This window comes from Mustela nivalis (genome assembly GCF_964662115.1).
Source record: "Mustela nivalis genome assembly, chromosome: 11".
In the NCBI taxonomy this organism is placed as follows: domain Eukaryota; kingdom Metazoa; phylum Chordata; class Mammalia; order Carnivora; family Mustelidae; genus Mustela; species Mustela nivalis.
Genome location: NC_139030.1, coordinates 30,550,855 through 30,577,229, shown reverse-complemented (window position 1 = coordinate 30,577,229; position 26,375 = coordinate 30,550,855).

Below are 26,375 nucleotides of genomic sequence, written 5' to 3'. Positions count from 1 at the left end.
TTTACAGAGAGGGGAAGGAACTGTAGATTTAAATTTGAGAGTCATATTAGTTCTACCAAATAGTTCTTTAATTTTTGTTTGTTTTACCTGATCTAACTCGTCTACATATGCCTCTTCTTTCTCTAACTTTTCTTAGAAATTATGGCAGTGGCATGATCTCCACCTGAAAATAATTTAAACTCCTGGATTGTATAGGAAAATAAAAAATGATTTAATTACTGATTGCTGAATGTCTCGCTACTTTCCAGAAACACATATGTACAGAACTCTGCACTTACTGTTCATATCAGAGATTGCACATACTTTCCCCTCTGGGTTATTTCATGGGTACGAGAGCCTTTATTTGGCTTGTAGTGTGTGTATGCATGTATTCTAAATATATACATACTATACTAACATAATCATCCAGATTTTTGGCTTCTCTTGAACACAGTCAAAAGATCCAATATCTTATCAGAGAAATTGCTTTTCTTCTAGAAGTGCTAGCCCGCTGTATGTTGCTGTTTTCCTCTACCAAACCCCTCTTTACTCATAAGTGTTTTCTTTCTAATTTCTATAAGCATTTTTTTTGGTTATCCCTCCTCTATATAAATAATCTTACTTGTTCATTGGTGTCATGGGCTCAGTTGTGTTCCCTTCCTCAAATTAATACATCTCTAAGCTCCAGAACCTTATAATGTGACCATATTCAAAGATAGAGCCCTTACAAATGTGATTACATCAAAACAAAGTCATGAGGGTGGCTATAATCTGATCTGATTGGTGTGTTTATGAGAAAAGGAAATTTGGACACACATAGAAATGTGGGCAGATATGCACAGGCAGACATGACCAGGTGAAGGGGCACCAAAGGGGCATCCATCTGCAACCCGAAGAGAGAGGTCTCAAAGGAAACCAAACAGCCAACACCTTGATTTTGGACTTCCAGCTTTTAGAACTATAGGAAAATAAATTTCTGTTTTTTAAGGTATCCAGTTTGTGAAATTTTGTTATGACAGCTCCAGCAAACCAATACAGTCAATAACACACACACACACACACACACACACACACACACACTGAATAGTTTTTTACCAATTTGCAAGAATCAGGATCTTGTTTTTCACCCAATTGGAATGGTGTATGTCAACATTTAGAATATGATATTCTTAGTAACACCCTTGAGGAAGCACCATGAGAGGATAGGCCATTAACCTTTCAGAGACCCAAAGGTAAAGAGAAAGGAGAGATGTGCCTTGCTTAATACGAAAGCCAGGACAGAGAATTAAAAGGCTGATTTCAAACATGAGCCTCCAAACAACAGTCACAAAGAGTGAAGGTACTAATTTGCTGTAGAGCTGCATCTCATGAGTAACTGTGTATTAATACTTCAGAAGGAGTAACTTCTTATTAATGCACAAAATGAAGTTAATGATTCCCCTGAGGAATTCTTCAGAGGAGGGCAACTAATTGAAAAGCATCATAAAGGGAAATCTCAACCAACCAGTGTTTAGCTAATACAGGTGAGATAGGTCTGATTTGTTAGCCCCTTTCCTTCTTCCCAACTCCAGTCAACTAGGGATCTGCTGGGACTAATCATATTGGCAATTTTTCAACTTGTCCAATCTATTCTAACTCTCTGAATATCTAATATGAACACTCCCACCCACTTAGTATAACCTCTCCCTTATTCTCCTTACCAAACCATTCCATACTTTAACTGTTTTTCCTCTGCTTCTCTTTTTCAAAAAATTCTATTGTCTGAAAGAGCATACCCCAGCAAATCAGCTTCTGAACAGACCTGGCTACATAATATGTGGGGACCTGTGTCAAATAAAAATGGAGCCCCTTTCTTAAGAATCAGGAAAAAAGTATAATGACAAATACTAAAATAAGACTTTTTCTTTTAAAAATAGTGTATTAACAATAAATTAGCAATTAACAATAGATACATGAGTAACAACAACCTTGCAAAATGAAACTGCAAAAGTGTAATATTTTGGTAAAATTTTATATAATGCAATAAATAATAATACTTTACTAATGTGACATCATGATTAGTGATAAGATTTTCCTAGCTTCTTTTTCAGAAATTTTGTATATTTGGCCATCAACTCATTTTCAGTCAGCATAATTAAAGGTGACTTTAGTAAATCTTGGCAAATGTAAGTTTGCAAATAATTTTTGATAATATTATGTTTTTATTTTTTTAAATTTTTATCATGTTATGTTAGTCACCATACAGTACATTGTTAATTTTTGTTGTAGTGTTCTATGATTCGTTGTTTACGAATAACACCCGGTACTCCATGCAGTTCATGCCCTCCTTGGTACCTACCACCAGGCTGACCCATCCCACCACCCCCAAACCCTCAGTTTGTTTCTCGGAGTCCACAGTCTCTCATGGTTCGTCTCCCCCTCTGATTCCCCCCCCTTCACGTTTCCTTTCCTACTAATGTCCTCCATGTATTCCTAACATTCCACAAGCAAGTGAAACCATGTATTCATTGGCTTTCTCTGCTTGATAATTTTGAGAAGGATCTTTCTGTTGATGCCACTGTAAATAGAACTCCTCATAATATTTTATACCTTTTGAAAACATTGGGAAACATTTCTGATAAATTATTTTGAAATATACATTTTAGTATATCTAGGGCTAATAATTCTTGAGAAAGAGCTTTTTTAAGAGAGAGTTAACACGTAATATAAATCAGTTTCAGACGTCTGTTATAACTAATAATATAAATTTGATATAATTAATATTTTAAATGTAAATTTATATTTTAATTTAATTTTATATTTTATTTTAATGTTTTCATTGATATTTCCTAAAACTACTGATTATTGTACAAGGCACAAGAATGGCTTCATGAACTGTATATGATTCAAAATTTCAAAATATCTGTGCATGTATTTTGTAACTGTAACTTTCAATTACAAGAAAACAACTAATTTTAAAATTGCCTTCTTCTTTAATAATTGATTCATCCAAAGTTTCATGTGAAAATATTATTCTTTTCTGTAAAATGTGGCCATTCTAAATTTAGTTTCTATTATATCTGTGGCTATGTGCTTTGAAATATGACAGCATAGTGTAAACTGAAAAATTCTATTATCTCTCTTTTATCCTTTACTGCAATGTTTGTATGGACATTTTTATTTTCTGATAATGCACAGAGAACATTTAGTGCCTGATAGCTGATTGGCCTGCACGTGACTCAGGCCAGGTCTTTGCCATCTGTGAGATGCTGTAGGCACAGACTTGCGAGCTTGGTGCTGACCCATTCAAAGTCTTCCACTCTCAAGGAGCCATATGACCTCCCACCATCTCTGCTGCTATGGCTACAATCGGGCCATTGCTTCTGCCAATCTGGAATTTGGTTCACACCTGACCACTCCCTTAGGGGTCTAGAAAGCCTAGACTGCCTGTAGGTGTGTGTTTGTATCTTGGGGTCCATGCCAAATGCTTGGCACATTATCTTTCCCTCAGTCCTGCATCTCCTAAATTCTTTATCCCATTGAATTGAGACATCACGCATTCAGTTGCCCAAGCATGTTGTACAAGCATTTTTTGATTCTTCTCTTATACAACTTTTTACCAATATCTGAGCTTTCTTTTTTCCCATCTTACTTGGAATTGACAGCAGTATTTTATATAATTGAGTCCATTTATTTGATCAATATCCTCTCACTTGTTTTTTAGGGCACTACACTCTCTTATTTTCTTCTGCCACCCACGTCATTCAATCTCCTTGTGCTTGTGATTTCCTTTTCTTCTCCTAATCGCCTAATGTTAACATTCTCCACAGCTAGGTCCTCAGCTCTCTTCTCTTCTCTACATGCACTCACCCCCTTGGTTATTTCATGGCTTTAAATATTATCTCAGCATTGATGACCATCACATTATGTCTCTAGTCCAGACATCTTTCCAAGGCCCAAATGCATATATCCTTCTCTGCTTGGATGTTCAGTACATGTCTCAAACTAAACTTCCAGTCTCCCCTAAAGACTGCTCCATACTCACCTTTCATATTTCACTTAATTACAGCTCTGCTCTCCTTGCTGGCAGATCAAAAGGGGTATTGTCCACACATCTAATATCCAATCTCTCAAGAAATCCTATTAGCTTGAACTTTAAAATAAATCCAGCTTCTGGCCACTTCTCCCCATCTCCATTTCCATTTACCACCACCACACTAGACATAGCCACCACCATCTCTGGCTAGAATTCCTGCCGTAGTTTCTTAAATCTTGCAGTTCATTCTTGTTTCCCTACAATCTAATTTCCCTGAACCAGTCAGTATTAAATCTCTAAACATGAAAGTCCAATCATAACATCCCTGCCCAAAGCTTCTAAATGTCTCACTTTCTTGTTTAGAGTAAAACTGATGTACTTACAATGCTCTACCAGGTCTTTAGTGATCTGGGTTCTATTACCTCATTGACTTCTCTGATCCTCATGTTTCTCTAACATGTTAGGTGTGCTTTTCCTGAGTTAGGGCCTCCATGCCACCATTCCCTTTACCTTCTATGCTGTTCCACCAATTTTCACATGACTCACCTTCTCCAAGTCTTGTTCAAGCCACCTGTCTTCTGGCTTACCAAGTTTTGCACTTATTCTAATACACCATTCCAAAGAGACCCTTTCTACATTTCTGATATCTGTAGGTAGGTATGGCCATGATTGACTCTCCTCTTTTAAGTTACCTTGAGAACTATGGAGGTAACACCTCTTTTAAGTAGCCTTTTCAAGTTTAGAGATAGAAAAAAAATTTTTTTTTAATGGTCTCTTCATGAACCTTTAGGAATTTACTTACAGTGTAAAGAGCTATGTATGTTGAATTCTCTAAGGATAACTTGTTTTGCAGAACTGAAGACACAGAATCCAACAGAACACATGGACTGCTCTTCTGCTGAAGTCCATTTCTGTAGCATCAGTGCAGGGTCCCTAGCAGCTCTTATATTTAGGTCCTGCTGTGTAAATGATGAAATGGATGGCCATATTAAATCTTTTTGTCAATATTGCTTCACCTGTTCAGCAAACTTTAAGTTTTTGGAGTTCCTCCTTCAAATCAGGCCCCACAAGCAGGAAAATAGTTTCTGACAAAAGATTCTTATCTGCGAGACATTCGTTGCTGATATTCACAATGGTTGTATAGATTGGTAATGCCACATCTCCTTGCCAAACTAGCACTTTTTCACTGACATTCTTATTATTTAAAAAAAAAAAATTAATAGTGTATTTCTGAAATGTTTTAGTTGCAGTATTAGAAAAATTTAATTCATCTTCACATAGGTGGCTAACTCTCTGTACCTATCTACACCCACAAACTGGAAAGGTATACCTATGGGAGCGTGGAAATTTCAGCTTGTTTTTTGTTTTTTGTATTGTTTTGTTTTGTTTTTTCCAAATTCCACCACAATTCAGTATTCACTAGAGACTTTCGAGCATTCTGGTGGTCTCATCTGGTAGCAAGTGAGGCAGGTGAAACTCCTTATGGGAAGTGACCAAGCATTTCGGAATGTCTATCACATAATAAAAGCTCAATAATTACTTTAATTACTTTTTGTATTTCTTGCCTAACATCTTTACTTAATCACATGGTTGTACTTCTCATACTTTATTATAATTGCCTGCTCACTTATCAGAAGCCCTGCACTAAACTATTAGTTTCTTGAGGGCAAGGAATAAGATGAGTTTGGATTCATTCCCCAGAATCTGTAAATGAAATTGTTGATTGAATGAAAGCCCATATAAATTAGTCGCAGTGTTCTATATTACTGGATAATTTCAAGCATTGGGTGGATAATGATTCAGGAAGTTATTAGAAAAGGAATTAGATTAAATGGCCCACATTTAATCTAATTCCACCCCCACGCCTTACATCTGTGAATGGCAATAGTGCTACTTATCAAAATATATTTCATATTTTGTTAACACTGAAGTATTGCAAAAGTAAAAATGATTAAAAATGATGTATTATTTTCAGGTTATTAGATGTATTAAGACAGAAAAATAGACTAGTTATTTTAAGAAATCTGTCAGCAATTTCAATTTGAAATAAAAATGCTTTCTCTTAGCATTATATTATCCAGAAATATTAATTTATCATATATTACTTTCTTCAAGTGTATTAGTGTATTGAACATTACTACTACGTAAAAAGAGAAATAAAGGATTATAGATTAACAAGAAAGTATAATTTTATAGGCACCTTTGTATAAAAACATATAGATGTGAAAAATCCATAAGAACTTTTTATAAAAGTAAAGCTATACATAATTATCAATAATTACAAAATTTAAGAAGAGGAACATACTGAATGACTACAGTATATATCACAGAGAGAAATTTATAATTTCCAGTTGTCTTGTGGGACATTTCCCAATTTTATACTACAGTAGTTGAAAAATTTAAATCGAAGTTATAAGGTGTGTCTTATTCCCTAATGACAAAGCTTTAGACTTTAGATTTTATAAAATGAAAACTTTTATGATAGAACAAATTCATATCAACATGATAGTAGAAACATTTTCCATTTGTGTAATTTTCCCATTAATCATGTAGGGTAGGTTTCTCCAATTGGAATGTAGTTGGTGAGAGAAGGGGTTTAGGTTACCCATGTAACATGCAGAAATTTTTGCAATGATTGAAGAATTCTTTATGGTCCAGTATGGGAGACACTAATCTCAGGAAACTACTTAACACTTGAAATGTGGCTGGTGCAACTGAGGAACTTAGTTTTTAATTTAATTTAATTAAAATGTAATTCAAACTATATGGCGCTAGTGGCTACCATATTGGACAGTGCAAATCTAAAGAAATAACTCTTATGTTCTGAACCAGGCCAGAAGTTAATAGACATTTCTAATCTTATCTCTATATTACATGTGAAAATACATTAACTGGTACATTTCCTTGCATTTTGAACATGGTGTAAGAGTAAAACTCTTTTCAAGATGCCAATTTTATAAATCTGAATTTCCTTGGAGAGAACCAGTGATAAAATTTAGATACATGAAAATTAGTCTGCTTTCATTATAACTCTTCATTATTTTGGCATGCAGAGTGTGACATAATGTAACCCTACATCATAACATGTGTTCATATATTTATATTACATCATCAGTTTGAATTGTTTATCTGAGAGAAACAGTTATTTTAAAAATGCAGATAAAGTAGTGACTAAAATGCTCTGTCGGCATCCATCCTATTACTGTATATGTGCCACTTTCTGTATTTTCACAAGACACATAAATGATGAAAAAAATGTATTGAGAAAGAATATAACATAAAATTAATTTTTTAAAAAAGCATAAACTACAATACTGGTATTATTAGAACTGATGTCACAGATGGAAAAAATGTTTACTAGAATTTTTAGAACATGTTATTATTGAAATTGAACTAGATAATATTTAGGTTTTGAAAATATATGCACATTATCTCATTAACCTCTTAAAGCAAGTGTCATTAAATGAATGTACTTTGGAAACTTAACTTACAAATGTTACTAATAAAATATATTAATATTGACAAAATAAAATAGCAGTCATTTTACTATCATTCTATAGTCTCTATCTATGATATCTGTCATTATTTTAGATGTTTAAGTAAGTGAAACTAACTCCCAAATAAGCAAATATGTCTGCATTCTTACTTCAGGATGCTTTGTTATTAAACAGAATTGACAGCTTCTGTGATCCTAAGATTTTAAATTTATGTTCCAAACAGACATACATTTTATGGATAATATGAAATAGACCAATGGCATTCTTTACCTCTCAGCAATGCATTCTTTAGTGAACGTGGAATTACTTTTAAATATATTTTAAAAGACAAAGAAGTTTAGCGTGAGTAAAATGTAATCATAAATTTTAAAAATGTAAAATGACAAGATTTTGGAGAAATTAAATATTCCAGGAACTTAGGCTAATACAGTTACTATAATTGAATGTGAAATTTAACTCCAAGTTTTCTAGAAATAAACATTTTTTAAAAATTAAAAAGAAAGCCCCAAATGTCATGTAGAGTGTTATAGATGGTTATGGTATTGCAATGAAAGTGGATAAGTAATTTGACATTTATAATATTTTCCTTTATATTAAAATAAATGTACAACAATAAAATTTATTTTTCTCAAAACTGAATTCTAAAAGTAATTTATTAATAATCTTTATTTGAGTCATATTGAACAACATGATGGGATATTCCTCAAAAGTGCTTTAGCAGAAGATGCAAAAACATATTTCATGTGATGATTTCACTTGGATGTTTTATTCTATGGAAATAGGTGAACAATGTCCAGGTATGTGGATTTCTGGTTCTAAACTGATTTTTCATAAAGCTTAGAAATCAGAAGAGAAATGTTTAGTTAGCAAGTGACTCAGCCATCCTTTTTCAAATATAGAATCTCTAAGCTATACTTTCAACAGGAAGGTTATAGGAGCTCAAAACTGATCTTTAATAAATGTATGGGGACAAATGTTGTGCATTAACAACATTAACAGTTAACAACTCCCTGCTCTCTGTGCAAACTATGTGTCATAACACAATATTTACTCTGTATCAAAATTATGGTTTATTCAGGGGCACCCGGGTGGCTCAGTGGGTTAAGCCTCTGCCTTCAGCTCAGGTCATGGTCTCAGGGTCCTGGGATCAAGCCCCGTGTCAGGCTCTCTGCTCGAGAGCCTGCTTCCTCCTCCTCTCTCTGACTGCCTCTCTGCCTAATTGTGATCTCTGTATGTCAAGTAAATAAATAAAAAATCTTAACAAAAATAGAAATCATTATAAAAAATTATTGTTTATTCAATGGAAAGGGGAAAAAATTCTTTTATGTGTATAGGAGTAGATCATAGAATCTATTCAAAACTGACTCAAATATTTCCCAATTAGTAGTATGGGATCTTCTGGATTAACTGAATAAATTTTCACTTGGCAAGCTAGATTTCCACATCATAGAACACAGACTAAATTAATCTGGCTAGAAAAAATTGAGAGTAGATATGATTAACCACTTTGGCCATTAAATTAATTATTACTACACCTTGGAATATCTAAGATTTGCATGGTTCTACAAGGATTTAATTAATATGTAATCCCAGGCCAATATTTGAATGACTACAGTATATAGTAATTATAATCAAATATCACTCTGTTTAACTTTTATTTTCCTTTTGATTATTTAATGATTCAATTGGAAGTTTTGATATAAAGATAAAATCTTCTGAAAAAAACCCAATCTAACAGTATAGTATATGTGACTCCATGGACTTCAGGGAGGTTTGGCATCAAAAGCTAATTCTTGCATTTATTCAAATTTTCCTCATTTGACAAAGGCTATGCTTTAAAATTGTCTTCAGTTTTATTCATCTTTTGTTCATCTTAATATTAATTGTGTATTTGAATTTCTGTCTCTTTTGCAATAGGAATTATACTCAAATTCATGTAACTTCCATAAATTAACATTTGGATGTTCTCTGTACCTCAATATAATTGGATATATACTTCCATTATATAACAATTATGCTGAATTTTATTTGTTCATATATTTGTCTTTCAACCCAAGCTGCAAACTGGAAGCAATTGGAAAGCTTTATAAACACTGATGCCTCACCTCCCTCTAACCCAAGACTCTGATTTAATTGGTCTGGGGTCATATCTAAGCACTAGTAGTGTTCAAAACTCTCCCAGTGATCCTTATGTAGGGCCAAGTTGAGAATTACTGCTCTCAACTGTAAGATTCTTAAGGGTAGGAGCCATGGCCTATTCATCCTTGTATTTGCTTAACACAGTGCCTGCCATATGTATTTAATTTCAGAACATATGTTACTGGATATTATCCAATAATAAAAACCCAATCATGTAGTTAACCTCACAAAGGTATTTCAAGTCTTTTTAAAAAGCCAAATTTTAGCTATCTTCAAGACTTTAGGTTTTCCTTTCAGCAATTTGCATCTTCTTTCTTAGCATTAAAATTTATTTATTTTTTTGTCCTTCATGGATAAAACATAAAAAAAGGAAAATATGCTATCATGTTACCTACTGAGCAAAAACTAAATATTGTGATTAATTTCTCTTATTAAAAAAAATCATGTAGCCTCTCCTTTTTCAATAAGATCTCTCTTAACTCCTCATTCCTTCAGTATTTACTTTACAATTAAATAAATTATATTCCTAAATGTCATGTACACAAGATTGGCTTGCTTTAGAAATAAATTATTCTCTGTTTAAGCATTTTGAACCAAAACATCACCTGAACAAGATTTTAAATTAGTGGTTCTCAGCCAAGGGCATTTGACAATGTCTGGGGACATTTTTTGTTGTCACAACTTAGAGGAAGGGGAATGTCACTGGAATCTAGTGGGTAGAGGCCAGGGATGCTGCTAAACATCCCACAATGCACTGGACAGCTTTCACAATGAAGAATCATTGGCCCAAACTGTCAATAGTACTGAGATTGAGAAACAAATGCACATTAGATATAAATGCAAAATAAACAATTGTTTTAACTAAATTATATTATTTTTGCATGGTTTCCTTTCATTCTAAAGAAAAATCAATGAAATGGCCAAAATTTATGCTTGCCAGATGTGCTGATATGGTAAGGTATCAGAAATAAAAAATCAACGCATTCTACAGAAATGGAACTATGGAAGCATGACAAGAATTTCCACCATTGAAATGAAAAGTCACTAGTGGCTTCATGTTTCACTCTAGTGAAATGTAAATTTCAAGACCAGCCTTGCTCTAGATATGTTGTGAAATTTGTCACCATTCTCCCTTCTTTGACTCAATACACCTTCTGTTTTCAAGATGGTACCATTTCCCCCAGGAGTTCATTGATTCATTCATTCGTTCACAAATTTTCCTCTATTGTCCTGGTGACCCCTATGCCTTCCTCATTGTATGAGATTGGAACCTTCCACTGATTCATCTACCAATAATCAATCTCCTAGCTATAGCTATCTATAAAGCTTCCCATCAGAATTTAATGCTTTGAGTGATATCTCTGGAGTGGATGGTATGGTGTGCCACCCATATGCCCCATTCAAATGGAAGCACTCATTCCACCAACTTCCAAGAGTAGTGGCTACTGAGAGTTCATAGCTGCATCTCTCAGTGGGGATTGCCTTTGCAGAGGAAGACTGCAGGGAGTGAACAGCATATGAGGAAAAAAACCAGCCATTTTGCATTAATTTGAGACAGTTTTGAAGACTTCCTCCAGATTTAGGACTCCACATGGTATAGGTATTGGCTAATACCTCTATTGTAACTTTCGACAGTTCAACTTTTCCCTTGATGAATACTGACATCCTCAGTTCCTTACAGGTGTTCCTGGGAACATCCCCACTAAAATCCCTGCTTAAATATCTCAATGTCATAGTATGTTTCTGGAAAAAAAAAAATAGACCTAAGATAATAATATCCTGGAGTAGGATTTGGAAACTTGCCATCCTTTGGTTTACTGGCACTGAGAAATTCATCACTAGTGATAAATGGAGTATTGATAATTCCTGATGTGTAATATGGTCAATTTTTAAAGTTTCCTTTGTCTGTGAACAGGTATTAAATAACAACGAAAGGGAAGACAATGGCCAGGGCAATACTTCAGGGGTTTGAGAGAAACAGAATATTAATTGTAAAGCCTTTCAAGTTGGAAGGGTTTTGTTAAGTGTATTAGAAAAATAAAATAATAACCTGAAGATGATTATTGACAGTGTAAAGCAAAGTATAAATGTCAAAAAAGTGCTTGGGTAGCATATTAAGATATAGTCATTCCTGGTAGCCAGAGGTAGAAGAAATGTAGCATTAGGCCCAGAACTTACTAAAAATGGATTTTGAGAGAAGGTAAAACTCTCAATCCCCGTATCTGCTACACCAAGATTAGAACACTGATCTGGAACGTGTGGGACACTGAGACTTAGAGTAATTACATCTGGGATTGGTGCACTTAAGAATTTTAAAATGCTGATCTTCCTGAACATTCTGGAACTATAGTTCACTATCCCTACTAAAATCTAGCTTTCTTCTCTTGGTGAAGAAAATTCAAAGAACTTTGTTTTGTATTCCAACACAAACTTTTTTCAGGGTCTACCACCACCGCTCCTCCTAACCAATATACCAATGATAATATACCATCTAGGAAAATGCTGAGAGCTGCAGGTTCCAGCCAACATGAAGACACTGAAGACAGCATAAAGAGTGTATGGAGCAGGGTATCAAAAATGACGGATTAAGGGGGATGTAGTACAAAGTTGTATAAGAAAGAGTTTATCCATATAAAAGCATTCTTCCATGGCATAGCATTTGATACCCTGTCAAGGATGCAGAGAGATGACACTAATATGATACTAGAATGTCTCTTAGAAGTTTGAATAAAGCATTGGTCCACCCGAAGTGAAGTGTAAATACTGGCTGCCATGGAAAACAGTGAGTAAGAAGTTGAAAGACTGAGAAAGGTGGGAATGTTAACATGGATATATCATATAAAGCATAAAAATCACTAGTTAATGATTAACTAAAAGAGAGATCAAATCCTCAGTGAGGAAAGACTGCTATACCATGGCAAGTCAATACAGTAATGCATTTTCCATCCTTCTCAAAGGGATGATTATTTCCTTGTTATGTTTAGAAACATTAGAATACTCAAACATTAGAATTACTATTAGATACAGAATCTAAGTTGCCATATATACTCAAGGACCTGGAGTTCACTATACTTTCCATGTTAGAGTAGAAACATAAAAAACCAGGTAATAAATCCATGTCCAGATTGTAATAGGTAATAAATCTAGGTCCAGCTTGCAATGGGCCCACTTTGTTCATCGATCCACTTGGTAATCATTTTCCTGAGCTACAAATGTACAAATAAAATTGATATGCCTGTTTGAACTGTGAGGTAAGAGCTATCATAAAGGAGAAGGAATAGTGAGAGCCTTTGAAACTGCTACCCACCTTCAACAAACATGTTAAAATAAAACAATGTTTCATCTTAGGAACAATTAGAGATTAATAGAGCCTTTTCAGACTTAAAGAATATAGGAGTCCACATCACATCACTATTTAACTCAAGCCTGTTCCTTAACAACAATAAAAAATACTAGCAGAAGAAAATTCAGTACAGCAAACAACCAAGTAGTGTCCCATTTGAATCTGCTGCACTGAATATGATATCTTGGCTAGAACCAGTTGGCTCAACTAGTATACAAAATGTATGAACATTGATGTGACTTAGGCATTCATCTCCATTATTATGAGAAAGGAGGATGAAAAGAAGTACATTTATGTGGGACAAGCAGCAGTGTACATTTTCAGCTTTGCTTCAGGGCTAAGCTAACTCTGTATTTAGTCTACTATATCAGTGGTATCAGGTTAATCAAACTTAGATTACAAGAGCAACAAACATACTGGAGGCCTTGGTGTGAAACATACACTCTAAGGGTGGGATATAAGCCTTACAAAGATTAAAGCTTCAGAAATTCAGTTCACTGGGGTATGCCTGCTCATACCCTCCAAAGTAAAGGACCAATGACTGTATCTTGTACCTTCCGGCACTAAGAAAGAAACGCATTGCCCGGTAGAACTTTTTTGGAACCTGGCAATAGCACAGTCCACAGCTGGAAGTTCTCTTTATACTCTTTACATGAAGATATGGAAGACAGTCACATCTGAATTGGGTGGGGAACATGAAAGAGTTCGTCTACTAGTCAACATATAGTACAAACCCATGTGAGGGCCGTTTGGTCTGGCCGACCCTGAAGGTACCTGTGTTGAGAAAATTACCATGAAGTGTTTATAGTAAGTCCCAACATGAAAACCACAATTTAAGGACTATGCCATATGTAATGAAGAACTAGGTACCATTTGAAAACCATCTTCTAGCCTATACTATGTCTGGGCAACAATGGAGCATTTCATCACAAGATATCACATGACCATGTGCTCAGAACTATATATTATGGGCTGGATTCTCAGATCAAAAATTGATAAGGCTTGGTGAGTCCAATAGCAATCCGTCATAAGATAGCAAGTGTTATAGTCAGGATCTGACATAAGGAGGGCCAGAAGGCACAAATAAGTTGTGTAAGCAGGTGGCCCAGACCCCCATATCAAGTTCCACTGTTGCTCCAGTGCTTTTCACTCAGCTCACATGTATGGCCATGTGGCACACAAACCATTTGACTCACTGACAGAGGATGGAAGAGTCTCAGGATGTTGGCACCTATGTTAATACAAACTGAAAATGTGTCTCTGTGACACTATTTTCCCACACAAGAGTAGCTCTGCAACAATGCATTAAAGGGGCCTCTTTCCAGTAGATAGAGCTTTGCATGACCTACCTAATCATCTACTTTGTGTATATGGAGAAATGGCTTGAGATAAGAGTACATGTAGAATCATTAGAAGTGATGAATGTTTTGTCTGGTTAGTCAAAGCTCTAGAAAGAAAAGTATTGGAAGATTAGAGACAAGATCTGAAAAAGAGGCATGTGGATGGATGCAGGAAAGTGAATACGAAGGTGAAAATCTTAGGTAAAAAAGGTAAAAGGTAAAGGTAAAAATCTTTGTATTATGTATTATCGCTCACCAGAAATCATTCAAGGGAAGAAAACCAAAAATTAGCCATGTAAGCACAATGACTTAATCAACCTCTATCACTGATGAGAATAATAACCTCATCAACAGAGTAGGCATGTGGGTAGGAATAGAGTCAATGCATGGGCTCAAAACTTGGTTTCCAAAAAAACAAAACAAAAACAAAAGAACTTGGTCTTCAATTCACCAAGTTAGACCTCTGTACAATGTCCAAATTCCAGCGAAAGGGAGAAACTTTGAACCTCCTTCACAATTCCATTCCCTGGAGAGACCAACATACTACTGACTGCAAATGCATTATATTGAACTCTTTTTATGCTGCAGGGGAGTTAATAATTAATTTTGACAAGCATTGCACATATTTGCGGTACATATTTTCCTCTCCTGCCTTAGCCAACACCACCAGCCAAAAATTTAGGCAGAGTTTAGTCCCAATGATAGAGGATACTGAATAAAGTTGCTTTGTACCAAGGAGTCAGCTTTACATCAAGGAGGTGCAACAGTGGGGATATGACTACAGCTATAACATATTCCATACTACCCAGAATCTGTTAGCTTAATAAAATAAAAAGTCAGTCTTTTGAAGGTATAGATTTGGAGGTTGACTAGAATATGTTGCCCCCTGAGGATGGGACACTTCTAAATATTATATGGCCAAGGGGCGCCTGGGTGGCTCAGTGGGTTAAAGCCTCTGCCTTCAGCTCAGGGCATGATCCCAGGGTCCAGGGATCAAGCCCCACATCAGGCTCTCTGCTCAGTGGGAAGCCTGCTCCCCCCCCCCCTCTGCCTGCCTCTCTGCCTGCTTGTGATCTCCGTCTGTCAAATAAATAAATAAAATCATTTTTTAAAAAAGTCTTTAAATGTTTTTATGGCCTATATTGTCCTCAATAGCTAAAATACATGGGTTCAAGAAACAAAGGATGGAAGCAGGAGAGTGGTCAACTTACTATCATCCCCAGGTCCCACTTAGGGAATCTTTGCATTTTATCACTGCAAATTTAGGTTTTATGAAATTCAAGCAGCAATATCTAATAGTAATTTTTGCAATAACAGTTATGTTCAATATCCAAACAATCTAGAACACATATAGCGATTGAGCATTTAAAATGTGGCTAGTGTGACTAAGGAACATAATTTTCTATTTAATTAAATTTCAATTAATAGGAACATAAATTTGTAGAGCCACATGTTTGCTGCTGGCTACAATATTGGACGGTTCATGTCTAGGGTGCTAATTCCCAGAGAGAAATGGTTTGGCCAGAAAACATAGCAAGAATCTCACTGAATATTTAAATTTAATCTATGACTTCTGGTCAGTCACATTCAGCTCCTCATGCCAAGAAGAGAAAAGGCCAGTAGAGGGATCACTTGATTCTAGTCAGATCCATTGATTCTAATCATTTGCAGGAGGAAGAGTTTTTGACATATACTGGGGTAGGGAAAAATAAGATTATTACCTAGATGATCCCCTAAAGTGTCTTCTGGTACATCCTAGGAATTTTTTCCCTAGGTGATTTTTTTTTTTCCCTAGTCAATTTTTGATAATATGCAGACAAGGGCAGTAGTCAGGGACTGGGAAAGTATAATGAGATGGACTCAGAACTTTCAGAGATTATGTTCAGAGTCACCTAAACATGTAAGGTACTTAGAGCAACACCAATGTCAGCCAAGAGTGAAGACAACCTAGGGTAGGTAATACAGGGGCAAGATGAAAATGATGAATTGTAACCTGAGAACAACTGTAGTAATGATAGAGATACAGAGTGCTGTAATTCTTTCAAATAATCTTTTCTTACAGACTTTTCCAGAAATGCAATCAAGCAGAATCAAGGAGTTGTTCTGAGAGGGGAACTTTCCATGAGCAGAGATTGGATGCATATTAATGGACTTTGTGGTGAAACACTCAGATTACCCTTTGAGGAACAAAGCACTCATTTCTTCATATGACCAGAGCGTTTGCTGCTAAAGACTCCCACTCTCATCCTCTTTAGAGAAGAAACTCCGTTGCCCAAAGTTATGTCTGCTCTGTGGGACCAGTCCAATCCAATGACTATTCCTTAGGGGATATAATAGGGTTTTATAAATACCTTTGTCTCCATTTGGGATAAAATGGGAAGTGTCATACCAGCTGCAGAACTCCTTGGGGCATCAGCTGAGGCCTCTTGTTTAATAATATTATTATTCAATGTCTCCCCTGCACAATTTCTGTTTTCTTCACTCTTTATACCTCTTATTCCTGAATGTATTCTCCAAAAGACCTTGTCCAATGATCTCCGAGTTTGTTTTGGGGGAGCCCAGCCTAAGGCTCAGAGTTCTTGCTTTATCACTTATTCCATGAAGCACTTGTTGCTTCAAATCTCCACTGTCTCATTTGAAACTTGACACTTCTCAGAATATCTTGGTCCCCAAGAATGCTATCACGTGTACAGTATTTGGAGTTTTTGTTTTCTTCCTGCCCTGTAGTTCTTTCTCTACTTCCAAAACCAGTTTCTGATTAGGGAAGTTTAGTCCAGGCAAAGGTTCCTACTTGCTTGGGGTTAAACACTAGACACATTGACTAAATTAAAAAGCAAACATAGGTGATTGACAGGGCTGCCAACCCAGTGTTTCACATTCACGCTAGGCCCGGGTATGTTTTACAATATCTGCACTCGAGATCTGCACTCAGTATCTGCACACAGTATCTGAACTCAGATCTGCACTAGATCTCAAACCATATCATTATTTCTCATGGCTCTGGTTTCACTTCCTTCGCTTCTATGTATCATAACATTTTTCTCACTGACATGGTTTCATAGTTTAGAAAACCATTTGTACCATCCCCGCTGGAAGGTTGTATTGTTTTGTTTTATTCTCTCCACACCTATGTTTGCTTTGTAGATGCACATGGTCTCGTCTCACAGATTCATCTATTTGATCCTAACTTGACCGCTTATATAACCTAATATAATCTAGTCAAAATACCCCCTTAACACTTGTGAGAAGGAGCTGAATTTGAGGATTGACATTTGTTTAAAAACAGAAAACTCTCATTTTCTTTAGAGAAGAAACTCCGTTGCCCAAAGTTATGTCTGCTCTGTGGGAACAGTCCAATCCAATGACTATTCCTTAGGGGATACAAAAGGGTTTTATAAATACCTTTGTCTCCATTTGGGATAAAATGGGAAGTGTCATACCAGCTGCAGAACTCCTTGGGGCACTCCTATCATTGCCTTGGACATGCCTTCTGACACTAACTTACTAAAAGGTCATTAAAGATGAAATTTTACTTTGCATTTATTTGTTCACCTGAATTAGACATTGATATTATAACATCTCTATCCAGTCTGTAGCAGTTGTTGTGAAGTTTTGAATCATTAAAAGCACAGATTTTTGCAAGTTATACAATGTGTAATTTACAATTTACCTTGAAAGAATACTTAACATACAAAGTGATTTATACAAGTTATTTGTCTTTACAGCATATATATATGAATAGGCACTCAAATAATTTTTTCGGTTTTTTTTCTCTAGGTTTTTTTTCCCTCCCAGTTCTTATCTCCACCTTTAAAGAAATATGTGCAGATAATTGGCCTGTGATTTTTGCCTTAGAGAAGTGCTATTATACTATAGAAAAAATAATAATAATAGAAACATTTTAAAACTTCCTAGCTTTGAAGACATAAATCCAATTTAAAAATGTATCCTTTGTGGAGTGTCCAGGTGACTCAGTCAGTTAAGCATTTGCCTTGGGCTCAGGTCATGACCCCAGGATCCTAAGACGGAGCCCCACCTGGTGCTCTCTGCTCAGCGGGGACCCTGCTTCTCCTCTCCTTTTGCCTGGCACTCTGCCTGCTTGTGCTTACCTTCTTGATCTCTATCAAATAAAAAAATAAAATCTTTTAAAAAATGTATCCTTAGAGATTCATAGGCAGATATCACCATAAAATAGTGTTTTTGAGATAGAAACTGCAAAAAATGAGAGGGAGAGATTTCCCAAGGAGAGGAAAAATACATTCCCCTAGCTCGGGAGGTTAAGTGTAATGAAATGGGAAATAATGAACCACTGGTGATAGCTGTGAATGTCCCCCAAAATGTTCCATTTTCCGAGTGTGTCTAGGATAGAGCCTGGTAGAGATGACTATCCTGATGATGGGCATGAGAACGAGGCATCTGGCCATGCCCACTTGCAAAATGGGTTTGGAGTAACAGAAAGCAATGCAGGATGGAAGAGCACCATGAACTGAAACAGGGAAACCAGCAGTGGCCTGTTGGACTAATGGCAACAAGAAGCGATTTTTAAGCATGTGTCTTAACAGATAAATGGCTGCTCAAACTTCGGCTGTTTCGAGGTTTAAAATAGAAATTAAGTTATATCTTTTAAAAAAAAAGAAAGAAAGAAAGAAAGAAAAGGAAATTATATGAGTTACAGTTCCATTTAGGGACCTGAAGCTGTCAAGGACTAAATTATTTTCCTAAGGTACTACAAATAATGGTGGTAGAGAAGAAAGAAGCATTCAGCTTCTCTAAGTCCAAACTGATATAATTTCTCTCTTCCTTCCATCAATAATACATATTCACTTTAAAAAGTAACTTTAGTCCCCCAAACCTATAAACCCAGTCTAGTCATGAAAAAACAAATACAAACAAACAACACAACAGCAACAAAAAACATAGAACAAGTATGAATTGGAGGTCATTCTACAAAAGACCTAACCTGTATTCCTCAAAGGCACAAAATTCCACATAAGATAAATAAATACTAGAAGTGTAATGTGTAATAGAGCAACTGTCACTAACACTGTCATAGGAAATGCAGGAAAGTTATTAAGAGAGGAAATCCTAGAGGTTCTCTAAGATATTAAGAAACAATTCTTTTCTTTCTTTTTATTATATTGAGATCATGGATTTTTAACTAAACCTATTGTGATAACCATTTCACAATATATGTTAATCAAATCATTGTGCTATATACCTTAAACTTACAAAGTGATATATTATCCGTTATTTCTCAATAAAACTCAAAAACTTAATGGCAGTAAACAAACAAGCAAACAAAAAACAGAATTATGTTTTGTAGAATTCTGAAAAAGTGTCCCAACAAAGAGGAGTAAGGAAATGTGGTGCCTAAGTAGAATGTGATATCCTGACTGAGGTCCTAGATCAATAAAAAGACATTAGGCAAAAACTAAGAAATTTGAATTAAATATGAGTTTTAGTCCATAATCATGTATCACTATTGGTTCATCAACTGTGACAAATGTACCAAGACAGAGCCTGGTAGAGATGACTATCCTGATGATGGGCATGAGATAACAGATAAATGGCTGCTCAATTTACTCCTCAATAACAGGATTGAGCATTGTAGTTGACCAGAAACCATGAATTTGAACCTGGCCATTAGATTTTCGAAGTATCCACTTACGATGTTAATAACTGGGGAAACTGGATGGGGGATTTATGGGCATGTTGTGCTGCTATCTCTCAAAATTTTCTGTAGTTCTAAATCTAGTCTAAAATCAAAAGTTTATTTGAAAAAATAAGTCCCCCAAAAAGAAAAAAGTAACTGGGTATGCTCATTTTAGAAATCTACATTTAAGACTTCACACTCTGACCTCTATGTCAGAAATAATTATTTCTCAGAATAAGAGTACATCTCTATTCCATTTTTCAGTAATTCGTGTGTGTGTGTGTGTGTGTGTGTGTGTGTGTGTGTGTGTGTGTGTCAAAAACCCTACTTTGGATTGAGTCCATGTGCTTTCAATTTTTCATTTTTACTCTTGAGGTTTCTCTCATATCGTAAGCCCAGACTATGCTACTATAAATATAGATAGATGAATAACTAAATCCACAAAAATATGACAGACACAATCACAGACAAAGTAACACACAGTTGCACTCATATTCATGCAGATAAACACACACCAAACACCTCAGTTCTCAGATTCAGAGACGAGGATGGTCAAAAAATCTTGAGTATAGGTATTTGTTGTTACCTGCCGGGAGACTTTTGTAAGTTATTTTGTATTTCCTAAAATCAGTTTTCTTATTTGAAAATAGGGAAGATAAAACCTATATGGAAGAGATAGCATTTAAATTAGTGACAACATACCAGCAGAATGTCTGACCCATAACAGGTGTTCCACTTTATTACGAAGTGCTGAAAATCTAATGGCCAGGTTCAAATTCATGGTTTCTGGTCAACTACAATGCTCAATCCTGTTCCCCTACTCATGGCCTCTTTAGGCTTTTCTAGCAGCACATCTATTATTTTCCCTACTCATGGAGTTCTTATATATGTGAATCATATATGTTTATGTCTGAGGAATTGATATCTATGCCCTGAGATTTAGACAGCTGCAGGCAGAAGATGACCAGGGGATCCGAGACACATGGGATCACTGTAGTGTGTCTTTGATATAGTAATGAAGACAAAAAATTGGATCATGATTATTTGCAACTTAAGAACCATAGGAACTTGGAGTCCTATTGCAAAATTTACAACTGGGGAGAAGAGAGGTCAGGGATAGACAGATGTTCTTATTAACAACAGTCATTTAAAGATGGCTTGGACTCTACAGGCCTGAAGATACTTAGAGCAGTTTCCTTGTGTGCACTTGCTTGATTCTTCAGAGACTCCCTTCTGTGTGTCTCTAAATTCAGCTTCCTCAGTTTGGACAACGCTTCCCTTTAAATTGGCAACTCTTGAGCTCTGCCAAGTTTCTGCATGCCAGCAATATAATTCACAACATCTTTTTGTCTGGGTCTATTTTCCCTGGTATCTTACCCCATCAGACAGTATGGTTTTTAAATAACCTCAAGCCAACATTCCCAATGGAGATTCCCATCAGTTCCCTGGAGATTCATGTACTTTGCCTGCTTTTTGAATGGGAGTACAGTTCTTAGTACTGATTCTCCTCTATGCCACGAGAGGCTTTACTTTTCTAAGAATAAAGCAGGAACTGATCTTCTGGCAGTCTCACTGTAGGGTTATAGTCCTTACTCTCTTGGTGGTTTTACTAAAGACTCTCTTACAAGACATCCAGAGAGATGCAGGAACCACACCACTAACATAGCCAGAGGGTAGATATGGAATAGAGCTCAAATGACAACTAGCTATTCTCTAAAGAAATGCTCTACACATTTTCCCTACTATCTATTCTCTTGACCCCCTTTTATTTCTTAGTAGATGCGACAGTTCCTATTAGTTAGCTATTGGTTTTCTATTTTGAAATTCTGCCTGTGGTCTAAAATCTTCTTTATAATACAGCATCTTATGGACTCCAAATTTCACATCTATGTACTACATAGGTGATAATGCAAACTGGAGAATACTAAGGTACTTTTCTCAATGGAAATTTATTAGTATTCACCCAAGTACGGAGTGAGCCCTGACAAATATGAATCACAGTGCAAGTAATACTGGGCCTGCTGAAGGTTCAATAGACCTTTGCAGACCACTGTGAAGGTTTCTCAAAATCTGTAGCAATATTTCTTTGGGGAAATAATAATTAATTTCTAAAGAAAAAATTTGACAAATACTATTCTGGAATAAACTGATTGTAAGTTAAGAACTTGCTCAAATTGGTGATTGACCTGCTATCCAAACCCTCAATGACTTTGACAGAGAGGCACATTCTATATTCTATGAAAATGTGTGGTGGGAGCCATGGTATGGGCTGGGATCTGAGAACAAACTGTTGACCTTGAGGGAGCTGACAGTCCCAACCAATTGCACACAAGTTTAACAGTCTTGTCTCAGTAGAATTATACTTCAGACATCTGAACAAATTAGTTTTATTTGACCTGAACAAAATCTTTATAAATCAGAACAAAATCTTTAGGTTTTTGAAGATGTTTCCTTAAAATTATCAATCTAATATATTCCAGTGATTCACTATTGCTTAGGTGACTCTACAAAGTGAATTTGAACCCATGTAATTTGTGACTTGAATGTGGACAGCTCTAGATTTCTTATGGTGCCTTGTACTTTGGAATTTGTTAATAAATTCTTTTTAAATTTATTCATCTTGACCATCACTGCTATTAATGAAAGATAATATAAATGGTCTTGCAAAGGAAGACAGGTGAAGTCATATTTTATGCACAGAAAGCATTCTTGAAGACTTCACATAATTTGAAACTCAAAATTCAAAATCATTTTTCTCAGAGAGGAACATAAAATAAAAATTGCATTGTTTCAAATTCTTTGTCAAAATTGAGACTCTACTAATATTTTTAATTTATTTCAAATTATCACAACCAAAATTTATATAAAATAATACCCCACTTTGTATATGTGAGCAATCACAAGGTTACAGATATGTGTCTTAAATGTATGGGGTTAGATCATTCTTCAGTTTGTGTTTTAACAATTATTAGTAAGGGAAATCTCTATATGGCTATTTCTAAATAAAAACACAGTGTTTTCTAAAGTCTACGTTTGTGAGAAATGAATATTAAATTAGGAATATACATCTTTCGCCAAGTTAATCTTCTTTGTTTATATCCAGAATGAACGAAAAATCTTTCTTAATTTCCATGTTTTGAGCTTAGTCCCTGTGCCTCAGTGGTTAAAGGGAACATCAAGTCTTGAATTTGCTTCCTATATTAATGGCTACAAGATATTTCAGAGACAACTGGGCGTTGACCGGCAGCCAAGTGCAGAAAGCTTAAAAAGAGTGCCTCAGCTCTATCAGAGTATGTATTTTGTGGTCTGTTAATATTTTGCATTAAGCCAATTTTGAGCTATTAAAGTTTTTCTTTTCTTTTCTTCCTTTTATCTCTTTAAGTTTGCTAATCATCAGGAAGCACTTACTTTCATCTGGGGTTTGTTTGCATTGATTGTGTTTCCTCAGGTTCTGGGCTTCCTAACTAAGCTTTCAGAGTTAATGTTAGAGGTGGCTGCTGTGCTGAGCTGCTGGAAAGTACTAACTCAACCCACCCTCACCCCACACCTGGTGTACTTCCTATACTCTTCCTTGGGTCATGAAATTAAAAATAGGGCCATAATGTCATACAGGAGGGAAAATATTCCTACTCATTTTATATAAATAGGCCGACTTGAAGCTATGTGCCTGTCATATTTATTAGGAAAGTCGTTCATTAGATTCAGTTATGGTGATTTTTTTTTTCTTTTTTACTGTGGGCCTTTTGAAGAGTTTTCTATCTATGTTTGAGGTCCCTTTTTGAAGAACTGTCACATATCCCTTCTCTTTTTCCTCATGGTTTAGAATCCCTTGTTCTATCAACCAGGATGCTATCAAGAAACATTAGGTACCCTCAGAATACTTTAACTGAGAACAGTTTAATGGAAGGACAAGGAAGAAGAAAACCAGCTAAGTTGCTTGGCCTATGGCTGCATTTGAGCAATAGGAAGATACTGCTAATCCTAGTCCTGAGGGAAGGATGGGAGTGGGGAGTATTACTGGAGTCCAATGAGAGATGGAACCATGGACAACCACATGTCCCAGATATCCAGGGGGAAAATAAATAACCAACATCTCTCTTCCAATTCCTCATATTTGACCCCATACTCTGCCATTTATCCGCAAATGAAAGTCTAGTACAACAATAATAACTAAATGAAAGTGCAGATTGACAATAACAACAAAAACAACCACAATACAACAATAAATCTGGCAATGCAGTCCGCAGAAGTTAATTTTCCATCACAGAGCTGGGCAAAGGGAGACAGACAGGATATCTGAGGTAAAAATGGAGAATCACCAGCTCATCTTTCTCTTACTGATCCTAAATTAACCATTGCTTGTGAACTGCCTCCATTTGACCCTCTCATCCTTGTTTTTGCTTTTCATTCCTAAGCAAGGTGTTTCGGTCTGTTAGGGCTGCTGTCAAAGTATACCACCATCTGGGCAGCTTATAAGCCATAGACATATATTTCTCACAGTTCTGCAGGCGGGAAACTCTGAGGTCAAGAACCCAGGATTGTTGTGTTCACTGAGAGCCCTCTTCCAGGTTCATAGTTCACATCTTCCCTTTGTGATTTCACATGGAGGGGCTGTGGGGGAGGATCTCCGGGATCTCTTTTAAAGAACACTAATCCCATTTGTGAGGGCTCCATCCTTGGGACCTAAGCAATTTTCACAGGCACATCTCCTAATACCAACATCTTTTGAGGTTAATATTTTAACATAAGAATCTTGAGATGATGCAAACATTTAGATCATAGTGAAAGGGGAGTTTTTTTCACTCATTTTCGATTTATTGAGCACAACTTTGCCATAAGCTATATACCAGAGCTGGGAATAAAAAAAAAAAAAAAAAAAAAAAAAAAAAAAAAAAAAAGGGCACCTGGGTGGCTCAGTGGGTTAAAGCCTCTGCCTTTGGCTCAGGTCATGATCCCAGGGTCCTGCATTAGGCTCTCTGCTCTCTGCTCAGCAGGGACCCTGCTTCTCCCTCCCTCTCTCTCTGCCTGCCTCTATCAAATAAATAAATAAAATCTTTAAAAAAAATAGTTATAATCCAACATTTGGAAAGAGTATCATGACAAGGAGCTTGTAAAGGAAGTTTGAATGAGAGACATGTCAATATATCCACTGCTTCTCATGCTTCCTGCCACTCTCCAGCCAGTCATGTATGTCAGCAACCACCTTTGCTCCAGCCTCTTTTCTATCCAGGGGCCCTGCCTTGCTATCCACCAGAACACTGAAACTCCATCCTTTGTTTTAACCCCAACACATACAGATTTGGAATATAATGTTGTAATGTTAAGAAAACCAATTATAAGCAAAAAAGAGAGAGAATAGAAAATTAAAAAAAAAAAAAGAAAAAAGAAAAATAATGTGCTTTTAACTCCTTGTCAATTCCCAACTTTCCTAGAGAACATATAAATATAAATATAAATATAAATATAAATATAAATATACATGTCCACAAAAGTAACCCTAGGGGGAAAAACCTAATGAAGATGCTTCAGGTAACATTAGTAGACAAGAGAAAACAGAATTCATATTTTGACTATCACACTCAACATTTTTTAGAATGTATAGGGGAGCCACAGGCAGAAAAGCCCACTTCTCACAACTCACTTCTATGACCCTTACTTGGAACTTTCCACATCCACTAGCTCATGACTGTGTGTAGCCATGTCTTAAGCTCCTGGAACTACTCCCATTTCAACCACCAAAAATATGTTGGGGGAAAGGACAAGAGTACATTTAAGTACCCCCATCTTACTGCAGAGTGGGGAAAATTGCTATTGAACTCCAAAACATTTTGCCATAGACACATTGTTTACACAACACAGCTGTTGGAATGGCTCTGATGACAGGAACTTATTAAGGCCTCTGGGGGATGATGAGATTTGTTGAAATCGTGATGTCTGTTTGCTGCCCTTGATTGATGCTCCATCACCAGTCCTAGGCTTCAGGCATACTATGGCTTACACAAGTTTTGAAGGCTGAATTGCAAGCCCATTCCCACTATAAAAACATATCAGTCCCTTGTTTAAAAGCTTTCAGTGTTTTCTACAGCCTGAGAGAGAAAATTTAAGTACCCTTACAGCAGACAGAAAGTCTCTTATGATCTTTTATCTCCACAACCGTCCCTACTGGAAATACCTTAATAACCATAGACCATTTCTTTCCCCCTTCCCACTTCTCTGCTTAAAATGCCTGAACTACTTCTGTTTTAGCTGTAAGACTCCTCTCAGGCATTACCTTGCCCCTGAAGCCTTCCTTGATTTCTTTTCCTTTCCTACTTACCTGGTCTTTGTGGAACTCCCCCTAACATTTTATAGTTTCTTCTGTCAGTGCTATGAGCACATTGCATGCCGGTGGAGTCCTATTATCCTACTG